Raw genomic sequence first — 20674 nt, 5'->3', positions numbered from 1 at the left:
TAATAGAGAAATCTGTCAGTGAAAATCAAACTTATCTATTATTTAAATTACTTGCATTGCTTTTATGCTTATAAAAATGCTTCTAGGGGCCGGCCCCATGGCGTAGCAGTTAAGCGCGCGTGCTCCGCTGCTGGCAGCCTGGATTGGGATCTGGGGCACGCACCGACACACCGCTTGTCAGGCCATGCTGTGGGGCGTCCCACATAAAGTGGAGGAAGATGGGCACAGATGCTAGCCCAGGGCCAATCTTCCTCAGCAAAAAAAAGAGGAGGATTGGCATGGATGTTAGCTCAGGGCTGATCTCCGTCACAAAAATAAACAAATAAATAAATAATAAAAATGCTTCTGCATATCAAAGATCAGACTAATTTTCACATAATTCCTCTCTGATTAAAGAAACAGGGCCAGCCCTGTGGCTTAGTGGTTAAGAGCGTGCACTCCGCTGCTGGCGGCCCGGGTTCGGATCCCGGGAGCGCACTGACGCACCGCTTCTCTGGCCATGCTGAGGCCGCGTCCCACATACAGCAACTAGAAGGATGTGCAGCTATGACATACAACTATCCACTGAGGCTTTGGGGGGAAAATAAATAAAATCTTTAAAAAAAAAAAAAACATATATTGTTTCTCCTATGAGTATAAAGTGATGTATGTTCATTTAGGAAAATTTAGAAAATTCAGAAACGTTTGTAGAAACAGATACCAACAGTGATCCCAGTTTTCAGAAACGGACACCCTAAGCCTTTGGTTGTACCTCCTTAAGGCCTTTAAAATACATGCACACACACACACACACACACACACACACACACACACACACACCCCTACTTATATATCATTTTTACGTGTACTTTGACTTCATATGCTGGGTACAATTTTTCATGAATCAATGAATATCATGAATCAATCCTATAAAGGCTAATTGCAGCCTAATATTCTGTGGTGTTGTGGAAGTACAATAACTGATTACTAAATCCTCTATTATTGGGCATTTGGGCTGTTTCCAATTGTTAATTATTAAATTAAAGATGTAATGAACATCTTCTGTACATAAACTTAGTGCTTATCTGATTATTTCCTGAAGATAAATTCTTTAAGAGTAGAATTTTCAGCCAAAGTGCATGAATACTTTTGAAGCTTCTGATGCACAAGGAGCCTCCAGAAACTCGTCTCCCTCCACTTACTCTCTGAGGCACATAAAATGATGATGATGCAAGTCTGGTCTCTGTGATTCCTTGCCAAAACTCCTCATTATAAACCTCAAGATTTATGCCAACAGGATGGTCAAAGAATGACGCGTGTGCATGTATTCATCAATAGTGAGGTTCAGCATCTTCTCATGTCTGTTGGTACTTGTGTTCCTTTTCTAAACTGCCTGCTCAATGTTCACCAGCAAAGTAACTAGATGAGAATCAACAAAACAAATGAAGGATGCATAATTAATTTCTGGCCAAAAGTTCAACAAATTTAAGTATACTGTAGAAAAGAAGAAATTCACATTTTTTATATCAGAATAAAAAATCTTAATAGACCTAATAATAATCTGATTAAATTGGGAGGAAATCACTGTGAACTCAGGACCATAAAACGTTTGTCTCCAGTTTTGTGGAGACACCAACTGGCCACTCCAGAAGTGGCCACCACAAATACTCATGTGACTTTAGCCTCTACCTCTACTTTACACACACGCACACGCACACACACACAAGTTCTTTGCCAGGTGGCTGTTTCCATGACTTGAGGCAGGAGAAAGCAGAGGGTCTGAATTACAGAGTCCTGACTGGAAAGCAAGATGCCTTCAAATGCCTGGGGCAGCACTGGGGCAGCCAACAGGGCCCCCGGCCAGGGTGCAGGCATCTCAGCATAAGAGAGAATCATTATAGTTTAATCTGAAACAGCTCAGGCTGAACTCCAGGTCCAAATTGCCTTAGAACATGCAACCAAGTCACTCATCTTACCAACTAATTGGTCTAAAAGGCAAAGCCTCCTCCTGCTGGTCTGGAGCGCTACTGCTGTGCCACAGGAGGTTATCCACCCTCTTAGAAAGGTGCGAAGGTAGGCTTCTGTAAAACCCCTGTAATCCTACAAGGCGAGTGGTGATGCAGAAATTAATCAAAACAATGGTGCATATATTTTTTAAGGTTTACATGTAGTAATAAATTTTGTAATTGTTGTATTTCTGTATGCTTTTACTGCTAATGTATTTAAAAGAATAATTTCTAACACTGCTTAAATTGTTTTTTAAATGATTATTATATATAAACAACATACTGAGGGCCGGCTCCGTGGCTTAGTGGTTAAGAGCGTGCGCTCCGCTGCTGATGGCCCGGGTTCGGATCCCGGGTGCGCACCGATGCACTGCTTCTCCGGCCATGCTGAGGCCGCGTCCCACATACAGCAACTAGAAGGATGTGCAGCTATGACATACAACTATCTGCTGGGGCTTTGGGGGAAAAACAAATAAATAAAATTATAAAAAAATAAACAACATACTGAGTCCTAAATAAAGTAGAAATAGCAGCAAGTGTTCATATTCCGGTACAAAAGTCTCATAGATATTAAACACCCTCACCATTTTCCCACCCACATGTTTCTCTTTTAATTATCAATCTGGAGATGCCCTCTCTACTAATCATTGGCTACTACATGTTTCCACTTCCTCTTACTGGCCTTTGAATTTGGTATGTGGTGATTCTGCCCTACAGAAGTTTTGAATTCTTTTAGTTTCCACGTTTGGTGTCATGATTTGGTGTCAAAAATATTTAGCCACATTTTCTGCTACCAGGTGTACGGCTTTTCTCACTTCCTCAGTCCGTTCCTCGGCTGTCTTTCCTCACCTCTGCCAGTGATGGAACCACCCTGAAACATTTGCTGCTCCTCCCTCTGCTGCGGACACCCAAGACCTGTCCGCAAGTCACCTCACATCCACTGCGAACCCCCCTCTCCCAAAGCCTCCTCTCGCATGGCTCAGCTGCACAGCCCTAATACTGAGGCAATATCGGCCCGACCTCAGGGCGAGAAACTGAACTGTTAGCTAGACAACAACTGAGCCAATCACACGATGTGACTTTTCTGCGAATTTCTGTGGCCAGTTTAACACCAGTCGGAACTTTCTCACACACTAATCCCCCTTTTTATGAGTTGGGCTCTAGATTCTCTACTCGGCTCTATTGAGTTCTTTGTCTCTTTCAGCACTAACACCACACTGCTTTGCTTTCTTTAGCTTTACAGAATGTTTTGATATCAAACAGGATAAGCAGCCATGCACTGTTGTTCTTTTCTAAAACTTGCTGGCTAGTCTCACACATTTTATTTCCTTGTGACATTTAGAAGAGGTTAACCAATTACTATAAGATGTCCTGTTACCATCACATTCTTTTTTTTTTTTTTTCAATTTTTCATTATAAAACATGGTAGGTAGATGACATCCCTGTGAATGGCAGAGTAATAACTACTGACAGCTTACTCTTCCATAAAAGCAATGAGAACAATGGCAAAATTTTCATAATTAACTTGTTAAGAACTCTGGAAATTAACAAAATGCATGCAGCAATCCAAAGATCATTTATTTATTCAAGAAAATCAATGGGATCTTGGTAAGAACAGCAAGCTGTGTGGCATTTTAACTTGCCCTACTCCCACCCCCTCCTCCCCAGCTCCACCATAGCCTTGAAAACCAGCAGCCCTGCAGCCCTGGAAGGGGCAGGACAGGGCGGGCACTCCTTCAAAGATGTGAACACCTATATTAAACAAAGAACTGAATCAAGAAGAAATAGAGAATTTGAACTGAATCAAGAAGAAATAGAGAATTTGAATAGACCAATCACCAGCAAGAAGATCAAAACAGTAATCAAAAACCTCCTCAAAAATAAAAGTCCAGGACCAGATGGCATTCCTGGTGAATTCTACCAAACATTCAAAGATGACTTAATACCTATCCTTCTCAAACTCTTCTAAAAAATTGAAAAGGAGGGGAAGCTCCCTGACTCATTCTACAAAGCCAACATTATTACCCTGAGACCAAAACCAGACAAGGACAACACAAAAAAAGAAAATTACAGGCCAATATCACTGATGAACATCAATGCAAAAATCCTCAACAAAATACTAGCAAATCACATACAACAATACATTAAAAAGATTATACACCATGATCAGGTGGGATTTATTCCAGGGATGCAGGGATGGTTCAACATCCGCAAATCAGTCGTGATACACACGTTAATAAAATGAAGAATAAAAATCACATGATCATCTCAACAGATGCAGAGAAAGCATTTGACAAGATACAGCATCCATTTATGATAAAAACTCTAAATAAAATGGGTATAGAAGGAAAGTACCTCAACATAATAAAGGCCATATATAACAAATGCACAGCTAATATCATCCTCAATGGTGAAAAACCGAAAGCTATCCCTCTAAGAACAGGAACTAGACAAGGATGCCCACTCTCACCACTCCTGTTTAGCATAGTATTGGAAGTCCTAGCCAGAGCAATCAGGCAAGAAAAAGAAATAAAAGGGATCCAAATTGGAAAGGAAGAAGTGAAACTGTCACTATTTGCAGATGACACGATTTTATATACAGAAAACCCTAAAGAATCCACCAAAAAACTTTTAGAATTAATAAATGAATATGGTAAAGTTGCAGGATAGAAAATCAACATACAAAAATCAGTCACATTTCTATACACTAACAAGGAAGCAGTAGAAAGAGAAATTAAGAATACAATCTCATTTACAATTGCAAAAAAAAGCATAAAATATCTAGGAATAAACTTAACCAAAGAGGTGAAAGATCTGTACACCAAAAACTATAAAACATTGCTGAAAGAAATTGAAGAAGACACAGAGAAATGGAAAGATATTTCATGCTCTTGGATTGGAAGAATTAACATAGTTAAGATGTCCATGCTTCCTAAAGCAATCTATAGATTCAATGCAATCTCTATCAAAGTTCCAACAACATTTTTCACAGAAATAGAACAAAGAATCCTAAAATTTATATGGAACAACAAAAGACCTCGAATAGCCAAAGGAATCTTGAGAACAAAGAACAAAGCTGGAGGTATTACACTCCCTAATTTCAAAATATACTACAAAGCTATAGTAACCAAAACAGCATGGAACTGGTACAAAAACAGACACACAGATCAATGGAACAGAATCAAGAGCCCAGAAATAAACCCACACATCTATGGACAGCTAATTTTCAACAAAGGAGCCAAGAACATACAATGGAGAAAGGAAAGTCTCTTCAACAAACGGTGTTGGGAAACTGGACAGACACATGCAAAAAAATGAAAGTAGACCATTATCTTGTGTCATACACAAAAATTAACTCAAAATGGATTAAAGACTTGAATGTAAAACCTGAAACCATGAAACTTCTAGAAGAAAACACAGGAAGTACGCTCTTCTACATTGGTGTCAGCGACATATTTTCAAGCACCATGTCAGACCAGGCAAGGGCAACAATAGAAAAACTAAACAAATGGGACTATATCAAATTGAAAAGCTTCTGCACGGCAAAGGAAACCATCAACAAAACGAAAAGACAACCTAACAATTGGGAGAAGATATTTGCAAACCATACATCTGATAAGGGCTTAATCTCCAAAATATATAAAGAACTCATGCATCTCAACAACAAAAAAACTAACAACCCAATTGAAAAATGGGCAAAGGGCCTGAACAGACATTTCTCCAAAGAAGATATACAGATGGCCAACAGGCACATGAAAAGATGTTCAACATCGTTAACTATCAGGGAAATGTAAATCAAAACTACAATGAGATATCACATCACGCCCATCAGAATAGCTATAATTAACAAGACAGGAAACAACAAGTGTTGGAGAGAATGTGGAGAAAAGGGAACTCTCATACACTGCTGGTGGGAGTGCAAACTGGTGCAGCCACTATGGAAAACAGTATGGAGGTTCCTCAAAAAATTAAGGATAGAACTACCATACGATCCAGCTATTCTACAGCTGGGTATTTATCCAAAGAACATGAAAACACCAATGCGTAAAGATACATGCACCCTTGTGTTCAGTGCAGCATTATTCACAATAGCCAAGACTTGGAAGCAACCTAAGCGCTCATCAATGGATGAATGGATGAAGAAGATGTAGTATATATACACAATGGAATACTACTAAACCATAAGAAACGATGAAATTCAGCAATTTGTGACAACATGGATGGACATTGAGGGTATTATGCTAAGTGAAATAAGTCAGAGGGAGAAAGTCAAATACCATATGATCTCACTCATAAGTAGAAGATAACAACAACAACAAACAAACACATAGAGACAGAGATTGGATTGGTGGTTACCAGAAGGGAGGAGGGGAGTGGGGAGGGCAAAAGGGATGATTAGGCACATGTGTGTGGTGATGGACGGTAACTAGCATTTGGGTGGTGAACATGATGTAATCAATGCAGAAATAGAAGTATAATGATGTATGCCTGAAATTTATACAGTGTTACAAACCACTGTTACTGCAATAAAAAAATAAATTAAAAAAAAAAAAAGAAGAACGATTCCAACTCAATAACGTAAACTTCCACCTTAAGAAACCAGAAAAACGAGAGAAAACTAAACCCAAAGTAAGCAGAAGAAGGAAATAACAAATCCTAGAGCAAAAATGAATGAAAGAGAGAATAGAAAAACAAACCAAATGTAGTTTCACCTAGACTGACCAAGAAGAGAGAAGACTCAATACTAAAATTAAGAATGAAAGAGGGAACATGAGTGTCAACCTTAGAGAAACAAAAAGGATTATAAGGAAATACTAAGAAGAATTTTTTATCAACAAATTAGATAAACCAGATGAAATCAACAAATTCCTACAAATAAATACAAACTATAGAAACTGAGTCACAAATAAAAGGAAATTTGCATAGATATAGATGATACAGATATAGATCATGTGGTACAGATGATATAGATATAGATATTTCAATGGAAGAGAATTAAGAATCTACAAATAAACCCCTACATTTTACAGTCAATTGGGTTTTGACTAAGGGTACCAAGACAATTCAATGGAAAAAGACTACACACTTCAACAGATGGCACTGGGACGATTGGATATCACGCAAAAGAACAAATTTGGACCCCTACTTCATACCACATACAAAAATTACTCAAAGTGGATCAAAGACCTAAATGTAAGAGCTAAAACCATAAAGTTCTTAGAAGAAAATGTGAAAAATGTGAAAACATGACCTTGGATTAGGTAATGGTTTCCTAGATGTCACACCAAAAGTACAAGTGGCAAAAGGAAAAATAAATAAATTAGAATTGATCAAAATTAAAAACTTTTGTGCTTCAAAGGACACTATCAAGAAAGTGAAAACATAACCCACAAAAAGGGAGAAAATTTCTGCAAATCTGATAAAGGACTAGCATCTGGAATATATAAAGAATTCTTACAACTCAACAACAAAAAGACAAACAACTCAATTGAACAATGGGCAAAGGATCTGAATACACATTTCCCCAGAGGATGCATATAAATGGCCAATAAGCACATGAAAAGATTCTAAACATCAGGGAAATGCAAATCAAAAGCACAGTGATATACCACTTCATACTCACTAGAATGGCGATAATCAAAAAGACCAACAATAAGAAGCATGGTGAGGACGTGCAGAAATTGGAACCCTCAAACAATGCTGGTGCGAATGCAAAATGGTGCAGCCATTTTGGAAAACACTCTGGCAGTTTCTCAAAAAGTTAAATATATTGTTGCCATATGACCCAGCAATTCCACTCCTTTATAACCAAGAGAACTGAAAATATATATCCACACAAAAACTTGTACATGAATGTTCATAACAGCATTGTTCATAATAGCTAAAAAGAGGAAATGACCCAAATGCCCATCAATGGATGAATGGATAAACAAAATGGGGTATATCCACGCCATAGAATATTATTCAGCCATAAAAAGTAATAAAGTACTAATACTTGCTACAACAAAGATGAACCTCGAAAACATTATGCTAAATGCAAGAAGCCAGGCACGAAATACCACATACTGCATGATTCCACCTATATGAAATGTCCAGAATGGGCAAACCCATCGAGACAGAAAGTAGATTAATGGTATCCAGGGACTAGGGGAAGGGGAGAACACGAAGTGACTGCTAATGGGTACAGGGTTTCCTTTTGGGTTGGAGAAAATGTTCTGAAATTAGATAGTGGTGATAGCTGCACAGATCTGTGAGTATACCAAAAACAACTCAATTATACACTTTAATGGGGTGAATTTTATGGTATGCAAATTATATCCCAAAACGTAATAGGCATCTATTTACTTACTATAAAGAATAAATAGTTGTCAACATTTTGCTTTATTTGCTTCAGATCTCTAGTAAAAATGCTTGCAGATATCACTAAAGCCCTCTACCCCACTGATAACCCCTCCTTCCCTATAGATAGGTAAGGACATAATCTAAAGACTGCATCATCATTCACATTCAGGTGTTTATATTTCTACTGGCTGTGTAAGTGCCAAAACCAACAACACCATACTGTCCCCATACTTGTGCAACTTGGTGTTTTACAGTCAGAATTGTTACTGAGATGTATGCATCTTGATATACGTAGATCTAAATCATTCATTTTAAGTGCTGAATGATTTCTGTGTGAATAAAACAAACATCTGGATCCCCTTACTCAGGCCACTAAGGTAGCTGCCACTGTTTTGCTGTTACACACACTGTGGGACCGTATCCTCAGGCCCCCAGGAATTCTTCTAGAGTAAATGACTGAAATCGGCATTGGTGGGTCAGATTTTGTGCACACTTGTCAACCTTACTTATGTAACCAAAGCCTTCTCCACTGTGGTTACACCAATCGGCACTCCCCAGAGCAGCGTGTAAGAGTCTCCATTCCCCACACCCCCCCAGATATTTATAAATTGACTTCATGTTTGCCCATCTGATGACTACGAAATGGTCTCTCATTGTTTTAACCGTATTTCATGGATCAACAGAAAAACCAGTTTTCATACACTCATAACCTTTCTGGTTTCCTCATTTTGAATTGCCTTTTTAAAGCCTTTATCCATTGTATGCTTACTCTTTCTAGATCTTTGATCTTAATCCTTTTCAAGTTATATGACTTTCAAATGTATCCTCTTGTCTGTAGTCTGTCTTTTAATTCCATAAATATCCTCTAGCATACAGATGCTTTTTCTATCTAATAGTCAAATATACTAGTCTTTTTCCTTACAGTTTTTGCTGCTTGTGCCCGGTTTCAGAAATTCATCTGCACCCAGAGGTCAAAGATAGTCTTCTGTCTTTTCTTCTATAAGTTTTAGTTTTGCTTTTCACACTCAGGATTTTATTCCATCTAGAATTCAGTCTCATACATGAAACATTAGGTAGAGATCTAACTTTATCTTTACCATATGGGGAGGAGATTATCCCAGCAATACAATATTTATTAAAAGGTCCATCCTTTCTCTACGGATTTGCAATGCAACCTCCAGCATTATGAATTCCTGTGGATATAGGTGTGTGTGTCAGGGGTTTGTGTGGGTGTGTGTGGGTGTAGAAGAGGGGTATATGTGGGTGGGGGAGTGGGGGGTGTGGGAGTGAGGGGGTGTTGGGATGGGGTGGGTGTGTGTGGGTATAGGGAGGGTATGGCAGTGTGGGGGTGTGGGTGTGGGCATGGGTGTGTTCCCTAACCCTGTTGCACTGGCATATCTGTCTATCCCTGGGCCAATAATACAAATCCTAAATATTACACCTTTATAATAAGCATTAACATCTGGAAGGGCAAGTCTCCTCTTACTTTTTTTTCAAAATCACTTACTATTTTGGCCCCTTACTATTCTATCTGTATTTTAGGAACAGCTTTTCAAAATCCATGAGAAGCCCTGCCAGGATTTGGTTTTGCATTTAACTGACAAACCTCATCTTTAAATATCGACTGTTCACATCATTAACAAGATATAGCTAATACTATTTATTTATGCCTCTCTATTTTTTGATCAATCTTATCAAGGGCTTGAAAATTTTGTTTTTCTTTACAAAGGACCAGCTTTGTATTTTATTACCTCTATTTTTCTTTGCTTCCCATTTCACAAATTTCTCTTCTTATCTTTATCATTTTCTTCCTTCTACTTTCTTTTGCTCTCTTAACTTCTTAACTTGGACACTTATTTAACCAATTCTGAGCCTTTATTCTTTTCAAATACATAACTCTAAGGATATAAATTTCCCCCCAAGCACTGCCACATTCTACAAGCTTTAATTTACATTGTTAGTCAGTCAATTCTGGATATCTCCATCATGACTTCCGCCTTAATTTGAATGATTTTTAGTGTTTTTTTTTAATGTCAAATATATAAACTTTTCTTCTTTGTGTTTTTATTATTGATTTCTGACTTAACTTCATTGGGTCAGAGGACATGATCTGAAAGAATCTGAGATTTACCTTGTGACCAAATAGAAGGCCAGATTTTGAAAACATTTCACGTGCCCCAAGAGAATATGTATTCTTTAATTGACTGCAGTTTTTTTACATAATAAAGAGATAGAGCGTGTTCAAATCTTGTACACTTTTATTTAAGTGTTTGTATATGATTTATCAATTCCTGAGAAAGGAACATTAAAACAGCCCATATGATTGCAGAATTATCAATTTCTCCTTGTAAATCAGCCAATTTTTCTATACATTCTGAGGTTTAGTTATTACATACATATAAATTCAGAATTATTCTATCTTTATCATTATTTTCTTTTATCATCACAAACTACATTTTACATTAAAAAGCTTTTTGTCTCTACACGCATTCATTCATCTGACATTAATAGAGCTACATTAGTTTTGTTGTAGGTGTTAAGTGCCTAGTATATTTATTTTATGTATATTGTCAAACTCTCTCCCAGATAATATTAAAAGCATCTGAAGGGGTTGTTCTTTTTTTTTTAAAGATTTTATTTGTTTATTTTCCCCCCCCAAAGCCCCAGTAGATAGTTGTATGTCATAGCTGCACATCCTTCTAGTTGCTGTATGTGGGACGCAGCCTCAGCATGGCCAGAGAAGCGGTGCGTCAGTGCGCGCCCGGGATCCGAACCCGGGCCGCCAGCAGCGGAGCACACACACTTAACCACTAAGCCACAGGGCCGGCCCTGAAGGGGTTTTGTATTGTATTGTTTAGATCCTATCTTAAGATTTCATGTCCACATCAACTCTCTGGGTGCCCTGAAACACAGGATTTCCTGGAGGACTGGATGTAAGATCAGGATAAGAGGTGGGATCAGGGTGTCTCCAAGACCTCTGGCTCAAGCAACTAGAAAATGGAGCTATAGTGGGAAGCTCAAGAGTTCAGTTTTGGACATGTTAAGTCTGAGATCCCCCGTGGGCTTTGGGGGGAAAAAAAAGGAGGAGGATTGGCAATAGATGTTAGCTCAGAGCTGCTCTTCCTCAGCAAAAAGAGGAGGATTAGCATGGATGTTAGCTCAGGGCTGATCTTCCTCACAAATAAATAAATTTAAGTCTGAGATCCAAGTGGAGGTGTCAAATAGGCAACAAGACAAATTAGTGCAAAGTTGATGGCACAGGGAGTCATCAGAACAGAGAACAGGTGAGACCCCTGAAGGAGTGAGGGTAGTGGAGGTGCAATCAGCTGCACTGCAGAGACGATGAGCAAAGGCAGTGCGTTCAGTACAGTGTGTGGGGACCACAGCCCTTCAGCGAAAAACACAAAGCAAGAGAGCAGAAACATAAAACGTTCACATCCTCCCAACCCCACAACTGAGACAAAGTACTAACGCAGCTGGAATTTGACCAAGTGGCTCTGTGCATGTCCCACCCCCAGCTGTCCCGGCAACAAGCCCTCTGCCCCAAGCCAACAAGAACACCACATGCAAAGGAAGAAAACAGAAATCAGAGGCAGAGCCACAACAGCGGAGTTGGCTCCTCTTTAGTAAAGGTTTTGGGAGGAGTCACTGAGGTGGATAAAGAACCAGATCCTGAAGAAAGTAATCTGCATGTGACTGAATGGGCACACTTAAGTCTGTGTACACAGGAGAACGCCTGGGTTGAGCTGGGCAGGTTTTTCTGCTGACTCTGGTCAAGTCAGTGTGGGTCAGAAGTCACATGGCTACACATCTTTATTGTCATTCTCATTGGCATTGTCATCTCTAAGTGCCCACAAACTGAGATAATGGGTCTCACCCCCATGGGCCCCTGATAAGGCAGCCGGATTGGCGGCATGCTAAGGGGTCCTGCTGGTACTGCAGTCCCTGCACTCGTTGTGCAGGTGGGGCCCTCCAGAGCAGGCAGCGGACAGGGAGTCAACAGAGTGGGGCACAGCCTCAAGGAGCCCATGCTGTTTTAGGAGAGAGGAGATGTGGACCCCTGTGTTAGGAGGGAGGAAATGTGGACCCCCATGTTAGGACAGAGGAGATGCGGACCCCCATGTTAGGACAGAGGAGATGTGGACCCCCGTGTCAGAACAGAAAATATGGACCCAAACAGCCATAATGCAAGAGGGGGCAAAAGTCTCCCTCCACCTTAATAAGGTAATAATCAGTGAGCTACAATACTCAAGAGGAGACACTGCTTCCTCCTGGGTAGATAGGAAAGCTGCATGGACAGACAAGGCACATCTGTGCCAGGCCATGTGGGCAGGATTGGATACACAGTCTGCCGAGGGGCAGTCCTGCCAGATGGAAAGCAAGAACAAAATCAGGGGTCAGCCCAGTTTGGCTGGAGCATCAACTAAATAAAAGAGAGAAGTGGTAAGTTAAGCTAGAGAGACAAGTTGCAGGCCAATACCAGAAGACCCACAACACCTGGCTAGGGGGCTTGCTTGCTCAGTCTTTATCTGAAAGATAATAGGATACTAAGGACAACTTCAAAGCAGTGGTGTGGCAAGTTGAAATCTGGACTTATGTTACTATTGGAGTAATTTCCTAAAGTCTAGATAATACATTTAACCCAAAACTCCCATGTGGTGCTAGGAGATGACCTGCATATTTCACTGCAAAGGCAGCAACATTTCCATGTAAATTATACAGAAGCAACCCTCACTAAAAATGTATCATCATAATTAGTATACAAACGTAGATCTTGAAAATAGCTCAAGCTAATAAGATGCTGACCACAAACCAAGGTTTACACTGTCAACGGAAGACAGAGACAACTCATTTAAAAAAGAAAAAGTTTACTTGAAAGAGATACAAGAGAATCATTCTTCAAAACTGACTCGCCAAATGAAAAACATAGCAAAATTGCAAATTTGGGGAATTTAGGGAACTGTAGTTTAAAACAAGATACAACTACACGCCTAGTAGAATAGTTAAAACTCAAAAAGCTGGCAACACTAAATGCTATCAAGGATGCGGAGCAGCAGGAACTCACTCTCATTCATTTCTAGTGGGAATGAAAAACAGTACAGCCACTTTGGAATACAGTTTGGCTATTTCTTAAAAAAATAAACACAGTCTTACTACATGATATAGCAATTGTGTTCCCTGGTATCTGCCCAAAGGAGCTGAAAATTTAATGTCCAAACAAAAACCTGCACACGAATGTTTATAGCACCTTTACTCATAACTGCCCAAAACTGGAAGCAATCAAGATATCCTTCAGTAGTTGAGTGGATAAACAAACTGTGATACATTCATACAATGGAATATTATTCAGCAATAAAAAGAAACGAGCTATCAAGCCGCAAAAAAATAAAAAATAGATGAATCTTAAATACACACTACTAAGTGAAAGAAGCCAGTCTGAAAAGGCTACATACTGTATGATTCTAACTATATGACATTCTGGAAAAGGCACAACTATAGAGATGGTAAACAGATCAGTGGTTACCTGGGGCTCAGGGAAGGGCTGAATAGGTGGAGCCCAGGTGATCTTGAGGGCAGTGAAACTATGCTGTATTATACTATAATGGTGACTACAAGACAGTAAGCATTTGTCAAAAGCCACAGAACTTTACAGCACAAAAAGTAAACTCTAATGTTGGCAACTTTTTACAAAGTCATTTAGGATATCAGGGTAATCCACAGGATGGACTGTGGAATGTGACAGAAGAATCTAACCGTATCACAAATGTATGAAACAACCTCCCTGAAGGGGGTGGGGAATAAGGCACTGACCTAAGAAACTCTGGAAATGAGTGGAGTCTGTGAGAGTAAAAGCAAGGAAAAGTGTAGGTAAGAACTGTACTCTAGTTGACACAGTTGTGTCCATTTCCCAGGGGGTGCGAGTTAACAATTCTGAGATTATTGTACATGGACATTGGAATTGAACAGAGAAGAAAGTGGATGGCAGATGGTGGGAATGAGGTGTCTCATTGTCGGAGTGGGAGGTCACCGATAAGCCAGGGTAGGAGGCTGGAATGATCCACGTGGTGATGGATTAGAGCTGGAAATGTCAGTATGAATGGATGTTTAGCCTAATGTCGATAAAGATGGTTACATATAGAAGTATTTATAGATATGCGTATACACAGGTTAAATACACACACATATACCCCCTGCTCTGTCAGCTAAGAGGGCCTAGAACCAACAACACCCCAGCAGCAACTCACACACGAGTGCCCAGGTATTGGTTTCTTATACCATTCTCCAATTAAAGGAACCAGGCTCCTGATTCTAGGACAGGGGCAGGATATACACAAAATGAGCCTGGAGCATCTTGTAGGACCAGAAAGGAAAGAGGTGTTTAAAAAACAAAACAAAGCAAAACAAACACATGTACACAATGACGAGGGCTTGGCAGAAGGACACAGGAGCTGACTGAAAGGACCCCACTGGCCTAAGCTGGAACAATGTGAGCAACAAAATAAAGGAGCATAGGACTATAAGCCAAAGTATAAAATAAACATCTATGAGTCCATACTGATGTGAACAAATGATTGAAAAAATAAATAAATGAAAGAGCACAACCAATCTCCTGTGCAGAGAGCTCTAAATCATTTCCAGAGCTTCTCCATCCTCAGGGAGGGAGCACACCTCCCCACTCCTTAATCGTGTGCTGTGCACAACAACTTCCTTCCACAGAGGACAGTGTGGGAAGGAAGGGAAGAGTAATGTGGAGTGGAGGGAGCTGACAGACACCCTCTGCCAGATGATCATGGTCAACACCAACAGTGATAAGTCGTGTTGACGGCATGCCCCCTGGGTGTGATGTGACGAAAATGGCACTTTACCTCTGTGGTCTTCCTCCCAAAAACCTATACTCCCAGTCTAATCATGAGAAAAACATCAGACAAATTTCAGCAGAGGGACAGTCTACAAAATACCTGACCAATAGTCCTCAAAACTGTCAAGGTCACCAAAAACAAGGAAAGTCAAAGAAACTATCACAGCCAAGAAGAGCCAAAAGAGACATGACAATTAAATGTCATATGGTGTCCTGGATGGGATTTTGGGACAGAAAAAGGACATTAGGGAAAAACTAAGGAAATCTAAAGTATGGACTTCAGTTAATAGTAATGTATCAACATTGGTCCATTAATTACGACGTATGTGCCATATTCGTGTAAAATGTTAAACCAGGTGTGAGGTATACAGGGATTCTCTGTACTATCGTTCTAATAATTCTGTAAATCTAAAACTGTTCTAAAATAAAAAACTTAGTTTTTAAGAAAACCATCAATTAAAGGGAAAAAAAAGACCAAAGTCACCAAGTTTTCGTTAGTCTGTTCATGGTGGGAAAACAGTAACTTTCACACAGTATTGTCAAATTCAGAAAGACTGTCACATATCTCCAGTCATCACTCTGCTTCAATAATATTTCCATTGAATATTCAGCATAGGACAATGAATATTCTAGAAGGCAGGCTATCAGTTGTGGCTACGATCAAATTCTTTTTGCACTTGCTGGTCACTGCCTTAGTAGCAGCACCCTTTGCTGAGCACTGCCAACATGTTGGCACTTCACATACACTGCCACTCTCCTGCTCTCCTCACGCAAACTCAGCAAGACGCGGACTATTAATTTCCATTTTCCAGATGTGGAAACTGAGGCCCAGAAAGGCTAAATGGTTTGTCCAAAAGCTTCACAGCCAGCAAAAGCAAGGCAGCCAGTCTTTGGACTGCCACCTGCCAGGTACTGAAGCAGGCGCCAGCTTCTCCCTGCAGGCCGCATTCTGCTGGAGGCTCCTTGGCCTGCCTGCACACAACCAGGGATACAAGGTGGCCTGCCAGCAAGGGCCTCGCCTGGCCATGCGCAGAGCTCGCTGGTCAAGTGGACATTTTTGTGAACAGTGCAAATGCTCCTGGGGGCTCAAAGGATTCTTCCTACATGGAGAAAGATCAGGAGTCATCTTGAATCTGTGCCCTTGAAACACAGCCAGAGTCTAAAAGCTTTTACGGAACCACATGCATCACAGTCATCAATATGCCATTAGATCCCGGACATTAATTCCCTAAAAGTATTTCTGAACCTTTGAAAGGATTAACCCTTTACTGAATTAAATCCTCCTCCCAGTCATAAGCTACAGTTGCTGGCTTTTCTTTTTCAACGTAAATGAGACACTGATTGTAGTTTTCTACCTTCATTACGGTTCCTTAGATAAAGCTATGTTTTGCAAGTGATCCTTTTCACTTTATTTCCTGAACATTAGGAGGATTCCCCCTTCAGCTTCCAAAAGTTCTATGGTTCCCAAACCTCAAGCAGCAAAAACAGTGGTGTTCCCCTCCCTGGCTTCTTGATCAACACGGGGTCCCTCGAGGGTTCAGGGGTTAAGACCATGAGGTACACAGGGTCCCAAAAGTCTCCCAAGAGACTTGGATGAGGTTTTTAGAAGTTTAACCTAACTGCCCCCGGGGGGCGGACTCCCTGTGCCCCTCCTCCCGCTGCCACCTCCTCCCACAAGGTGGCCCCCGCCTCTGCGGGAACATTTTCCACGTCGGAACCCCATCCTCACCTCATGGTAACTGCAGCTATGGCTTCCCCACAGTGACACTGTAATCCTAAGTATGTTCCTGTCACACAGCACCAGTCTAATCCTTTTTCCAAATGGGAACTTGTCAGTATGCATTTGTCACCCCAAGAAGGGGAAAAGGAGGGCAAGTGCTGGGTTCCCCTCCTGGGAACAGCTTTTCCTGAGTCGGGCTAACCTTCTCAGTCCTGTAGCTGTCACTCACTGGTGAAGCAAGGCAGGGCTCTACACTAGGAGAAGCCTGGGCTGAAGCCTGACACATCTACCAGTGGAACAACCGTGGGCAAGCTTCTTGACTCCTAAATCTCAATGTCCTCCTCATCTGGGAGTGGTCAGCTTTCCAGGGCTGCTTGACAGTGTAGAGGAGGAAGACAAATCCTCTACACACTCTAGGTCCTTCTGGCTGGGCTATGAATTAAATTGACATGAGACAGAACAACAGGAGAAAATCAAACAAAGCTTTATAACATGTATACACGGGAGAGACTCAGAAAAACTGAGCAACTCACCAAAATGGCCAAGCTGCCAGTTTAAATATCATCTTCAGCTAAAGACAAAGGAGGATGTTGGGGGTAGTGGTTTGGGACTTTAAGGGGGAGGAAGGCAATTTACATGGAGATGGAAATGTAAATGGACCAACTACAGACAATGCGACCTGAGAGACAAGTTTTATATTACATTACAGTTATCTTATGGCATTAGCTCCTTCCTGGAACAGGTCCTTCTATTTTAAATTCTTTTAGGCAGTTGCAGTAAGGTCAAAGTTTCTTTCGGAGTCTTTTGTTCTTAAAAATAATCAAGCCAAAGAGACACATTTTGGGGTGGCCAATTCTGATCCGCCACAGCAGTCACGTGTGACTGCACAGCACTGTGGCCTAGCAGAGGGTTCACTGCCACCCCTCTGACACTCTACCTGCCTGCACACGCCAGTGAAAGCCCCACTCTCTAACTCTCGCTCCAGGAGCCTAACAATAGGCAGGCAGCACACAGTGAAGCAGGACTATCACCTTCATCATTTGGATGCCATGCTCCATAGAATACAACCTGTATTTGCCAGCTGCCCTCTGGAATCAATCTGACTATGCCTCAGAGGAAGATCATGTGCAATGACCTAGATGGGGCCAGAGGAAGCTCACTGGGAATGCAGAATCCCAGGCTTCACACCTACTGGATGAGAATCTGTATTTTTAAAAACCCCAGGGGCCGGCCCCGTGGTGTGGTGGTTAAGTGCGCCCGCTCTGCTGCTGGCGGCCTGGGTTCAGATCCCGGGCGGGCACTGACACATCGCTTGTCAGGCCATGCTGTGGCGGCGTCCCACATGAAGTAGAGGAAGATCAGCACGGATGTTAGCTCAGGGTCAGTCTTCCTCAGCAAAAAGAGGAGGACTGGCATGGATGTTAGCTCAGGGCTGATCTTCCTCACTCAAAAAAAAAAAAGAAATCCCAGTGATTCATGTGCACCCTCAAGTTTGAGAAGCACTGGCCTAGATCCTAGGGACAAAAAAGTATTTCAATTCCAAGGTTTCTGTTAGGGAGTATTTCTGTCACCAACTAGGTGCCCAAAGGAACTCAAGGATGGGTTTGGAAGCATTTAATTGTTTTTCCAAATTGTTTTTTTCCCTTTTGTTATGTTAAGGAGATGCAACCACCAACCACCCTGAACCAGACCAAGCCTCACCACAAGAGCTACGCCCATGACCATCGTAACCTGCAGTGTATATGGAAGCATGTTTTCCAGCTGAGCCTGCCGAATACCCACCTCTCCCTTTTGAATATTCATTCCCCATCCAAAATAAAGGCCCCTGCTTCCCTTTGTTCGGGATGCCATGACTTTGGAAACGATTCCTCACAGCCTCTTATTTGCTACAAATACACTCTACTTTGTGAGACAACTTCCACTGGTGTAGAGTATTATTTAACTCTCCAGGAGACGAACCCACTTGGTTCGGTAACATTTCGGAATAGAGAGTATCCTTTCTTTCCCACTCCTGCTATTAATAACGTTTATGCACATTTAGCCAGCATGGTGAGTAAACAGAGACTGGCTTCAAGGGCCTAGAAATACAAGTTGTAAAAAAGGAAAAAATAAGTGTGCTGACAATTCTCATAACCATGAGATTTTCTGTCATCATTTTTCCAACCTCCCTCTAAGCACTTTCTCCTCTGATCACAGTTTGCAGAGATAAATATTGATTTTTTATAATAAACAAACACCCAATTCCTAGATGTAAGTCCCACTGGGAACTGGAACAGTCTCAAATTGAAGAAGAAAGAGAACAGGAGTTCACTGGCGCTTTCTTGACATCTGAAGGCCACTGAGCTCGTCCCTACACGTCCACGGTGGACCAGCGCTGCCGCCCTCCACCACGCTACAGCTTCTTAGTCTAAGCTGCTGAGAGGCCTCCCATGACATTTGGGGCTTGTGCTAATTGAACTAGCATTGCTGATTAAGTCAAAACCTTTCTTCATTCTAGAGCATTTACTGTATATGGGGTGGAGAGAAAAATGGGGGGGGGGAGGCGTGGGGAGGGAAAGAAACAGCCAGGACCAGCAGCAATAATGAACCCTTATCACACACCAACATATTAGAGTCTGACCACAACGAAACCAGCCCGACTGGGCATCCAGGCAGCGCACAACAGAATGAAGAAACCCATCTCCTAAACGCTACAGGCCTGACTTTACCCATTTGGGGACCTGAACCTGTTGTCCTGCAAAAGCCCCCAGGGGACTCTCATGTGCAGTCAGGGTGGAGAAGCACTGCTCCAAGAGAAAGGATTTGCTGAAATGCATTACAACTGGCATTTTTGCAGCAATGAGGTGGGTTTTCTACAACACAACACTGCTAATGTAATGGTGCAAGTGACTACTCAGAGCCTAGGTGTCCTGAATGGTGGAAGGGTCTGTTAAGACAAATGGAAGGTCCCTTCCAAGACTGATCCTCACGATGACATAAATGCACACATACCAAAGCAATGGTCTGTCCAAACACTGGATGCTCTCTGTGCCTCACCTACCTCTAAGTAGACTGAATTAGCGAACTTAAGGCCAAGCCAACATTTATCTCTGCCTCTTGGGCTTATGGCAGGGGTCAGTAAGAATGATTTTTGTGATTTTAAAAGGTTGAGGGGAAAAAAAAAAATATAAGACAGAGACCACATGTGCCCACATACCTAAAGTATTTACTATCTGGACCTTTACAAAAAACATTTGCAGACTCCTGGCTTCTGGCAACCATAGGTGACCAGATGTCCCCAGTGTGGGTCCACACTGGTGGGCACTTTCTCTGCCAACCTCACAGCCAAGGGAAGACCTGAAAAGCCTTGAAAGGATGAAACCAGGTGGAAACATGCGCTCAGTCATCCTAAGAATCTCAAGAAAAAAACACAGCCACTAACTGCCAAGCTCCCTAAGGAGCAGCGAGAGGCTCTTGTCTCCATGTGCACAAGGCGACGGTCCAGGAGAGCGAGCCCCCAGTCTGAGTCCCACTGTGCCAGGGCTAACTGCACCATCAAAGGAAAGCCCAAGATGCCCACAGACGCACTTGCCAAGATGACCCTCAAGTCAAAGACATACCTGGGACTAAGTGCAAAAAGCAACATCCCCATTCAGCCCCAGGGGCCAACATGGCCATGTTCTCCACGGTTAACCACGGCACTTAGCTGATAGTTGGAAAGGATATCAGAACACATAACACCCGAGAATGATTCACACTTAGGAAGCAAAGTCTAGAACCATGCCACTC

General features: G+C 41.6%; 1 protein-coding gene across 13 annotated transcripts in view; it reads right to left on the bottom strand.

Annotated features, from left to right (window-relative positions):
- PCBP3 (poly(rC) binding protein 3) overlaps window positions 1-20674 on the bottom strand; it is a 263795-nt gene that overhangs the window by 193745 nt on the left and 49376 nt on the right. The window lies entirely within an intron of this gene.

This window comes from Diceros bicornis, chromosome 27 (genome assembly GCF_020826845.1).
Source record: "Diceros bicornis minor isolate mBicDic1 chromosome 27, mDicBic1.mat.cur, whole genome shotgun sequence".
NCBI classification, from domain to species: Eukaryota; Metazoa; Chordata; class Mammalia; order Perissodactyla; family Rhinocerotidae; genus Diceros; species Diceros bicornis.
Note: the sequence above shows the minus strand (reverse complement) of the source record. Positions and strands in the feature narration are given on the sequence as shown.